This window comes from Oxyura jamaicensis, chromosome 33 (genome assembly GCF_011077185.1).
Source record: "Oxyura jamaicensis isolate SHBP4307 breed ruddy duck chromosome 33, BPBGC_Ojam_1.0, whole genome shotgun sequence".
Lineage (NCBI taxonomy): Eukaryota > Metazoa > Chordata > Aves > Anseriformes > Anatidae > Oxyura > Oxyura jamaicensis.
The window spans coordinates 2068540-2079668 of record NC_048924.1 but is presented as its reverse complement, the minus strand read 5'-3'; positions in this window follow the sequence as shown (position 1 = coordinate 2079668).

The window sequence follows — 11129 nt, the reverse complement described above, 5'->3', positions numbered from 1 at the left end:
TTTTTTTCCTCATCCCACTTTTTTTTCCTTCCCCCCCCGTCAAACCACTTAAAGGAGGTGCCCGCCCCGTCGGGGCCGGCGGCCGGCACAAAGCGCCACGCGTGGCCGCTCGTGGGGGGGCCGTCCCCCCGCTACACCCCACCCCCGCGTGGCCGCCCTCGGGGGGGGGGGGGGCGTTCGACCCCCCCCCCCCCCCCCGGGGGTCGCAGGTTGTGCACAAGGGGGTGCCACAACGCCGCCCCAACTATCCCCCCCCCGCGCGGGGGGGTGTTTTCCCCGTGTTTTTTTTTTTTTTTTTTTTTTTTTTTGGGGGGGGGGGTGGAAACGGACTCCCCCCGCCCTTATTTCGGGTGGGGAGGGAATATTTCCCCCCGCGGTATTCCGAGGGGGAGGGTAGGAAGGATCCCCCCTCCGCATTTCGGGGTAGGGGAAGGATGCCCCCAGCCATATCTTAGGGAGGTTGGGATGGGGGGAGGCAGAATAACAACCATCCCCCACAAAGGCCTCGAGGGGGCGGACAAAAATGCTCCCCCCCAACCCTTTTTTGTGTTGAACCTGTTGCTGATTGTTCATCGCAAGGTGCTTTGTGCCCCCCATGCACCCAAAGAAAAAAGCAAAGCCTCCTCCCCCCCCCAGTTTCCTTCCAGGATCCGAAATATTTTATAATTTTTTCCGGTTAGCAATTGGGGGGGGGGGGGGGGGGTAATGGTGGGAAACATCGTTATTAATGGTTCATAGTCCGGTGATAAATATTTCAGTGGGTAGGTGTCGGTGGGGGGGTGTCTGTTGTTGGTCCAGGCTGATTTGTGAGCGTTTGTAAAAAAACGACTCAGTTCATAAAACAGGGCCAGGCTCCGGGCTGGATGCGATAGAACTGGGGGAAAAAAAATAGAAATATCACAGGTTGCTGGAGGGGAAAGATGGGGAAAGGGAGGAGGAATTGGCGGGGGCTCGCAGCTGTCGGAGAACCCTTAGGGGAGGATTTATTAAGGATGCTGGAAGAGCATCAGCACCCCAAAAAATAGACAGAGAGGAAAAATATGGATATGTATTTAGAAATTTAGTGTCCCAACCTGTACGGTCGAGGTGATCTTCGCATGCGCTGTGTTTTCTCCCCAAAATTATGTCACCAGGGGCGTGATGTTGAGAGCAGATTGTCCCGTGGGGACCCCCAGGTGTCCCCCGCCTGTTCTTGTGGCACCCCTTGGGGTGCGCGCTCCCCTTCCTCCCACGCAGGACATCCCCATTCTGCGTGTCCCCGCAAATCTTAACCCCCACCCCCGCGTGCTTCTGTTTTTTGGGGTAAGACCTCTCTCCCAGGGCGCCTCGCTTCCAGGTTCACCCCCCCACTAAAAAATAAAAGCCGGAAAATACCCTCAAAAAAACAACTCCCCCAGATCCTAGAGGCGGGGAACTCCCGGCCTCTAAAAGGATCAAGACGTGTTCTCAATTAACCTGCCCCTCTCGGAGCCGTCGAGGAGGGATTTTCGGCATCCCAAAGTCCCCGGGAGCCGTCAAAGTCCAAGTTCAAGGCGAAAAGAGCCAGAGCGGGGCCCCAGGAGAGCCGGGCAAGCGGCCGCAGGACACCGGCAGCTGCGGACCAGGGGCACCTTCCAAGGGCTCCCACCCGGGTTTAAAACCGTAATTCAAAAAGGCTGCGCTGGCCATGGGAAATTATATATATATATATACAAAATAATAAAAAATCCATTTGTCTGAGTACCCTCATCCTTTGAATTCCACAAAATAATTTGATTTCATCCAGAAATCACCAAAGAAAAATCTCCACCCCCCCTCCTCAGCCAAGGAACACATGGCTCGGAGGGGTGGTGGAGAGAGCAGATCGAAAAACTCTGCTTAAATTAAAGCCGGGTGGCAGCTCGTCCGCCCCGTCGGGGCCCGCTCCCCCAAAAAAACCCTTCCCCTCCCGAGCAGCGCGTCTGCTCTTTTCCGAAGCGGGTAATTTTATGAAGTAGTTAACATTTCATAGCATATGTCCTATCCGCGCAGCGTGGGAAGGGGATTAAATGCTAAAAATGTAAAGATTTATGATAAGCGTAATTAGAGGCGCAGCGCACTGCGGTGCGGAGCAGCCGGGGCGGCTCGGAGCCGTGCAGCAGCCAAGGTGGGAGCCTTCGGGAAGGCAGGCACGGGGGGAAATGGAAAAAGTAGCGGCCAGCTCCTTTTCCAGGTCTGTGTGAGGGTATTTCCCATTCGCACGCCGGTGAAATATAGATTTAATTAAGGCTGAATCGTTCAGTTGGGCCGCTTCGTGGGTTGCACACCGAAAATTGGGGGGGGGGGGGGGGGCGAACAAAAGAAAAAGCTCTTTCCTAGTGGCAAGAGAGGAGAAAAATCACTTTTAAAGCGATGGTTCCTGGGGAAGGGTCTCTGGCTGGGGAGGGAGGAGGAGGAAGGTCGGGACCCCCCGTTGAAAAGCAATCCTCTGCCTCCCAGCGCCGAAACGCAGGGTTTTATTGGAAATATATACATATATATGTATATATATTCACCCTTTCTTTTAATTTCTCATCTCCCCCGGTTTAAGAGGGCTGCTGTCCCGGCGGGGCCGAGCGGTGAAGCTGGTTAATGGATCCAAAGCAGCCCAGGGATGTTTACACTTAGGAAAATGTGGAACCGCTTAGGAGAGTGGTACCCATAAATAAAAAATTGGAAGAGGGGAAGGAGCAATTAGAAATAAGAGCAGATGTGAGACCCGTTTTTTTTTTTTTTTTTTTTTTTATTTTTTTCCCAAGCTTTTCTTCAAAATATAATATTCCTCTGCTTGTGCTTTTTTAGAAAATGCCAGAGAAATGGGAGAGCATGCATCGCTCACCCGCCAACACGGCAGCATCACGTTTTCAGGATTTTTTAATTTTATTTTATTTTTAATTTGGGAAGTAAGAGAGAAAGATATAGCAATATCGAAAAATATTGACTTGTAAATTCTTTCTTCTCATCCTCATCCCGGCTCTGGGCTCGAAGATTGTGCCGGAGAACGTTTTATAAGGATTTTTCTGAGGGGAGCGGTTCCCTCTCCGTCTACAAGCGGGTTCCGAGAAGAAAGAGGCTGAATTTCCCTCTGATGAAGACACGCATGGGTTTGGCAGATCCTGGAAGAAATTCGGTATTAATTTCTTTATTTTTATTCCAGCTCTGGAATGGAAGAGGGTAACAGATTCACCTCCGAGCCCATGGGAAAAGAAATTAAATCCTTTGCCGTGTCCGGCTGGGTTCTGCTTTGCAAAACTGCAAGTTGGTTCTTTACCTTATCTCAGTGTGTTAGCCGGTGGGTTTTAAGGCACTTTTTAATCCTCTAGCCTTCAAATTGCCCTTTTATTTATTGTCACTCTCCCCTGCAAAACAAAACAAACCACGGACATTCAGCTCTGAACACAATCTTGCAGGTGAATGCATGTTTGCAGCCGGAGAACTTGAATTCTTCAATATACTGTGGTTGTTAACACCTAATTTGATTTGTAGATATTCAAGGCAAACTCATAAAAAGATGGATTTCTGCCCCAAACGCGTGAAGGTAACTGTTCCCCTAGAAATCCAGACGTTTCTGCTTGTGCCCAAACACCTAGAGAGCACAAACGTGCTCATGTAACACGGCTCCAAGTCAGGCATTGCATCTCCAGGCCAGGGAATTCTCACCTAAAATAAAATTCACCAACTGAGGAATTTTATTATAAAATCCCTTTTTATTATCCTCATACCCTGGAGGAGGAAAAAATAAAATAAAATAAAAAGGCCTGGATGAGAATAAAGAAAAAAGACGAATTATTTTATTCCAGTGTGGGGATAGAAGAAAATAATTCAGCGCATATCTGTGGCACATGGGTATTTTTCATTTTATTTATTTAATTATATATTTTTCCTTTCTCTTTGTTCCCTTCTTTCCCCACCCATAGTTGTCTGAAATATTTAGAAATTCCCCTCGATACCCCAGCGACTTTCTGGAGGAAAACCGTATTTATGGTTCCTCCCACCTCCAGGCAACTCGCAAGTCCCATACAAAGGAAAATGGCCAAGGTAGGAATTGTATGGAATAAAAAGCAGCTTAGTGCCTCTAAAACGCGGTGCACCCATACAGAAATCCTCACCTAGATTTGGAAAGGCAAGCTGCTTTTCCATTATGTATTTGGGGGAAAATAAAGGAGCGGAATTTTAGCTTTTGAACCCTCAGGGAAATTAGAGCCCGTGGTATGAGAAAGTCTGAGATCAGCACATAATTTTCCCACTGGAGTACCAATTTAGTGAAGAAACTATTACTCTGATTCTCATATTCTTGTAGAGGAGTCCAAGGAAAGCTTTCCCAGGCTTTGTTCAAATTGTGCCTTGGATAAATAAAAGCCAAAGCCGACTCGCCTTCCCAAACTTTGCGTGCGCTCTGCTCCACGGCGCTCTCGAGAGGAAAAAAAAAAAAAACAAACCCGTAACATCCCTGTTTCAGCTCATTCTGAATTAGTCCAACCAGGCAAGGCTGGGTCTGTGGCCAGCGTTAGCAACTGATACACATTCTTGCAAAAGCAATGCCCGAAATAGCGCACGAAAATAAGATTAAATACATTCTTCCCTGCCTTGACGCATTGCACCCAAAAAAAAAAAAAAAAAAAAAGAAAAAAAAAAGAAAAAAAAAGAAAAAAAAGTTGAAAGAGCAAGTTTTGCATCAGACTTATATTTGTCCCAGACGCTGGGCTTATCACCAATTCTTCACTCCACTCTGCTGCATTGAAGATGGAAAATAAATAAGGAAAGAAAAAAATAGCCCTAACCCTGCCTAATATTTAATTTAAATGCTCTTAAAGGGGGAGAGGGGAGGACCGATGCATGGCGGACAGAAGCCCCCGATCAGGTTACTGTCCCCCCGCCTCCCTGCGCTAGATCAAAAACTGTCTCGGGGGGTGTCCGGCGAGGAACTGAGCCTGACCCGGGACGATCCGGCTTTTCTCCTTCCTAACCTATCAGATTCCTGCAACCTGCTTCCAGCAGCTCGGGCTTTTTCACCTTTTTTCTTCTTCCTCTATTTTATTTTTTAATTTATTTTTATTTTTATTTTGGTGTCGCTGAGCCTGCCCCCAGCAGACCCCCAGTCTATTTTTTTTTTTTTTTGGGGGGGGGGGAGTGTACTAAACCTCCGTGTGTTTTGAGGATATTTGCCTTTCCTGCATTTTACTATCCAGAAAAGGGGGAACCCCCCCTCCCCGAAAGAAGAATAAAAACAATCCACACACTCCCCTTCACCCAAGGCAGGGCCAGAGGTGGGTGTGCAAAGGCAAACCTCGGTGTCTCCCACCCTGTGGCTTTATGGCCACGTTTTATCTTTATCTTCCCTCTTCCCCCCCAAAAAAATATGCTAAAGCTGAGAGCTAGAAAGGAGAAACACCTTTAGGCAGCTGTCGGGGGGGTCCCCAGATACCGCAGTCCCCCCTGAACCCCCGCTTTGGGGCTCTCCCTTTTTTCTTCCCCCCATCCCGCCACCACACCACGTTTTGAGGCAAAGGAAGGTTTAAAAAAAAAAAAAAAAAAAAAAAAAAAAAAAAAAAACCTGCCTCTGCGGAATGTCCCAGCTCTTGGCAATTCCCCACCTTTAATTATTGTTATTATTTCCACGATGGCCCGGTGCAGTAGGTGCTGCTTGACTCAGCGATTCGGAGACAGACAAATAAAATATCTGCCTGAATTTAGGGCCCCTGTCTGGTCGGAAGTCCAAGTTCAATTCCAAGTTAAAACAGAAGGTCGCCTGAAGCACTGACAAAAGAAAGGGGCCATTTGGTCCGGCTGGTGTCAACAAACTGGTATCTGGAGAGCGTAATTATCGCTTCTCCTCATTTTTGCCTTCATATTCTTGGTGAGAGAAAGTGGGAGATGAGCCGGGGACAATCAGCTCCTTACGCTCAGATGAGACTTTATTTATTTTTTGTCCAAAAGTCTTTTTTTTTTTTTTTTTTTTTTTTTTTTTTTTTTTCAAAGTGCTCTAAAACACAGAGGCACATTTTGGCGGCGGAACTGCAGCGATCCGGGGTTATTTGCTCCCCTCTCCTGGTACCGAGTTAGCTCAAGATGCGTTTCGAAGGATGGAGACTAACCCCAGGCCAATGTAAGAAACCTTCTTTCTTTTGCCAAATGTTATTCAGGACCAGTTCTATGGGAGCTGTGTGCTCAAGGCTGTTTCTCCCCTTGTCTCACCCAAAGTATTTACTTCTCGGTCCACTTGATGTCCAAATAAGCCCTGAAATATTTAATCCCTTGGAGCTGCTTGGAGGGCTTGAGAGGGATGAGGGCAAGCTCTTTGCCAAGTTTATTCACATTTTCAAAAGCAAAACACTGAGAAGTTTCATCTCCAAAGGCAGAAGCTGGACTTAAACGAACTGCGTTTGCCAAGCTGGGGTTTAGTATATATTAAATAGAGAAATATAAATGATGGATAGGTACGATTGATGCCCACACATTCACACTGAGTGCAAAAATAGCGACGCGTACTCTGTTTGCAAGCAACATCGTGAGCTAAGTATAACTTTCTATGGAAAACCTGGGATTTATTAAGCATTAGTTAGGGAAAATATGTATGCAATAAGCAAAGAAGCAAGAAAACGGAAAAACAACAACAACCCAAAAAACAACGCTTCTCTTTGAAAACCATTTTCGGTTTTGGTAAATGCAGAGATCCCCGCCTGCTCCAAAAATTGTTTGCTGTGCTGAATTTTGCAGGAGAAGAAATGTGGAGGGAGATAAAGCGATGCATGCCTCCAGCTTGGCAAGGAGAGGTTTAAATCGCTGTGTTTTCCCTCAAAAGTGTGCGGGTTGTGGGTGGAATGGGCGGGTTTACTTATTTTGCGTGCTCTTTACACGGCTGGATGTGATTAACCAGGTTTTGCACCCAGGAGCAGGACTGTGCCTCCACCTCAGGTATGGCTATTTATATTCCATGAGAAACGCCAGCACTGTTGGCAATTAATAATACTAATTTCATTGTAACACTCAGAGTCTATCTTAAATGCCAAGAACCGCCTGATTAAATTCTTTTACTAGCATGAATCCCAAATATGGATTTTTGAGGTTAAAAACGAGCTAAAAAAGCTCTGGCAAGCCCGGGGCAGAGCTGCTGCCTTCTCCCCCCTCTGCAACTCAGCTGCTCCGAGCATCAGCAAAGCTTTGGCTTTCTGTGTTCCGTCTGCACCGGGTTAAGAAGGGCTGGAAAGAGGATTTTGCTCTATTACTGGCAAGAAAAAAAAATAAAATAAAAAATGCCCCCTGTCCTCCAGGGCTTTCTCAGGCTCTGGCATGCACGAGTGACCCGCGCAGCTCCTATGTGCTTTTCCATTCCCCAAATACGTGGAAAAAAAAAAAAAAAAAAAAAAAAAGGAGAAAGAAAAAAAAAAAGAAAAAACACCATGCTTTTTGTATTGTCACGCTGGGGCTTTTCGGCATTAAACGGCAAGAGCGTAAAACAGAGGCTTCCTTGGGGACAGCAACAAATAAGCAGAGGGAGCTGTCTGGGAGCGAGCCTGTGTTGCTGAGCTCAGAGGAATGGAAAAATGTAAAAAAAAAAAAATTAAATCGGGGACCGGCAAAAGTTTTGCTCCTGGGGACCTCTGGGTGCTGCAGAACTCGTAGGTTTGTTTAAAAATTTATTAATAGCTATAATAATAATAAAGAAATAGAGTTTCTTTATAGAGTGTGTTGGGGTGAGGATGCATCTTCCTGCTCTGCGTGTGCGATGGGCAAAGGGAAGACGGGTAAACAGAGAAAAAGTACGCTTGTCTTCTCACTTTTAGCTTCCTTTTTGGGTCTAGGCTGCTGAGATCGAAGCCTCTTTTGCCTGATTCGGTCCAATTTCGGCAAAGGGGGTGTTGGAGTGACCGGACAGAGTCTCTAACCCCTCTATGGTCCCCTCCTTCCCCTACAACCCCTTGCGGGGTTGCCAGGCAAAAATTGGGCAGCGGGGACCCACGCGGGGACAGGGACCTCACAGACGAGCTCCCCCTCCCCCCTCCCGGGGGTGCTGGGGGTCCCCTTTCCCGCGCCCCTCCTCTTTGGAGGCAGGAGAACCGCAGCCTCCAAAGCAGGCTTTGCTTCCCTAAAAACGGGCTGAAAATCCATGTGAAATCCCCACCGCTTGATTTGGGTTCCTTGGTAGCGTTGTGGAATTAGGTAAAAACAAGCAAAATCTGTGCGACACATCCATCCAACCGTCCATCTGTCTGTCTGTCTTCCCATCCATCCATCTACTTACGCAATTATTGTATATCCGGCACTGATTATATACCGCACAGATGCAGAGGCACATCTATGACCCTCCCTTCCAGTCCTTTTCTCCTGTCCGTGTCCCGTGGACACTTTGGCTCTTGTGCCTACCCCGAAAATAGGAGAAGCACGACAAAGTCTCCGGGGCTACTTGGAGGGGATGTTGAAGCCTTCGGAGATGCTTCACTTTTTTTTTTTTTTTTTTTTTTTTTTCTTTCCAATAAATCAAATATTCTGCCAATATCCCTTTCCAATAAATATGAAATAATCAGATTTTTTTAATTAAAAATGGTGTCTTTCCAACCATGGATATACAAATCCGTCCTTTCAAATGATGCCTGAAGACTCGCAAGGGGACTTTGGGGCTTCCCACCTCTGCAGGATCGTTTTGTCCCCTGGACGGGTTTGCTTGAACCAACCGGTGTGAAAGATGTAATTCTGGAGCTAAATCTCTCCAAAATATTCAGCATGTGAGAAATTCAGGGAAGGGATTAAGAAACAAAGAGGGAAGAGAAATAAGGGATTTAATTGGCTTTTCCGGGAACGGAGGTGGAAACTTGAGGCAGCTCTTGGGAACATGTTGGCGATGGGAAAGAAAGTAGTTTGGTGGCTTCTGCAGTGATTGCCCCAAGCTGCCTGAATCTTACGCAAGGTCTTATTATGGTATGTAAATGCATCCCGTGAGCTGCAGCCCTCCTAGGGCTATTGACGGAGAAATAACAGCGGGAAATTTCTGCCGGGGACGAGTTTCCACCGATTTCTTCTATACACAACTTCGGGTAACAGCACCTGGACGTCCAGGCAGAGAAGGACAGACCTTTGGAAAAATCCCGACTATCAAACATGTTTTATCTGTGCAGATCTATGGACTCGTTATCTAAAAAAGCCCTACAGAACCCGTTCTTTGGGTGTTGAAATAAAAAATGCGCATAGCTTTTGTGGAAGAAACCGATGTTCTCTGGGTGTAACCCAGACTAGAGCTTGGGCATCATTAATAAGTTAATTTTTCTGCCTATTTCCTTCAATTTCCTTCCTTGAGCAAATGTGAAAAATAAGGAGGAAGGATTTATAATTTAAATATATATATATTATTGTTGTTATTATTTTTTTTCCAGCAGCGGGCAAGAGGCATTTCGCCTGGCATTTTGCAAAGCTTTCAAAGTCAGCTCGGCTCCCGATTTGCCTACAGAGCAAGGTGCGAGGAGGGAGAGTGCAAAATCACAGCCGGTCCCTGCTGCAGAAGGTGTTTTTTCACGAAATTAGATTTTTCGAGCCACTTGTGGGCACCATCAGTTATTCTCTTATTCCCTTGCAGCAGCCCTATTGGCGTTGCAGACAGCCAAGTGAATAAATGCCAGTTACCGGCCTGCATCAGTCCCCTCGGCTCCAAATACTTGTCGGTAAAACAGCTTTTCTTTTGCTCCGAATCCCATTTCTACATTCTTTTTCCAGCCTTGCTTTGGCTGCTGCCCCGAGGTTACTGCAAACTCCTGCGTTTTCTCCTCTTTGCAAAGGTGTTTTGCTCATGCAACGCTGCAGGGATGTGCCAAGCACCCGGGAAAAACGTCGGGATTTAGGGAGGATTTCTCGTGGTCTTTAATAATAATAATAATAATAATAATAAGTAGTAGTTTTTGAAGGCTTGAAGATTTGAACGCAAAATGCATCGGTAATCATAATCATAATGATATATATAAGAACAGTTTTAAATCCCCGTTGCATGCCACAGTGCAGATTTAGGAAGTGTTACACACGAATTCATTTTTTCCCCGAAATCATTTTTACAGCCGGACCGGGCTAAGGGAAGAGAACTGCGGCGTAAAAGTGCTTTATTTCAACAAAAAACGCATTTTGCGCTGGCAGGCGCCTCCCACGGGCTGGAGCGGTCCCTTATCAGACAGTCACATAAAAAGTTTTTTTTTTTTTTCATTTATTTATTTTTATTTATTTATTTTTTTTATTATTTTTTTTTCTGAACAAAAACTTGCAAATCTGCCTTCTCTGCCCGGCAAAATCAACCGAAATAAAGAGCACGGATTAAGCCCCGGACTGGGGGCTCAGGATTTACCCGTGAAAGGTGGAGGATGCTCTCAGCTCCATCCCAGCATGCTGCTGCGACCCCCTGGGATGGGCAGAGACCCCCAGACACTGGTTCATGAGAAGAGAATTACCCCCCAGACTTGAGCCTGACACTCCAAAAACCCTCAAAAGATCCAAATCCTACACCTGGCATGGTGAGCAAGCCACCAAGTCACCCCGAGTGCTCTCATTCCGTGGCAGAAATAATTTTCGTAAAGGGGAAGTTAAGCAATTTAAGGGCGATTTGTTCCTCTTCTCATGCTCCTACATACACTGCCGGAGATTTAAGGATAAAAGGCTCTGTGCCTACATAGATGCATATATGTGTATTTAGGGTTGCGCCTGTGGTTATGTATATATGCATGCATACTTGCATGCAGATATGGATAAATGAATTGGGAAATCTAATTAAGAGTGATGAAGCCCGTTTAATTGGCTGTGCTGGACTAACATTAGGAATGCTGTGACTTTGGAGGATACTCATGTTGTCTTTTTAGGGGAGTTTGGCTTTGCAAGAGAGGAGTCCTGACAGTTTTGGGGGAAAGATGAACAGTGAAAATTTTCAAAATTTGGAAATGTCAAGAAGCTGTGAGGAGGGAGGCAACAATACTGTGAAACTTGGGACCTAGAAAATGCAGCTTCTGGGGCATGCAGAGGCCACTGGAGCTGAAAAACCCAATGCCTTGCAGATTTTGTAACCCATTGCAGTCACTTTTGAGAAGAAAAGGAGGGAAAGAAGGAAGGGAGAGAAAGAGAGAAATGGGAGTAAAGGAGAAGGAGAGAAGTGTGTGAAGAGAAGA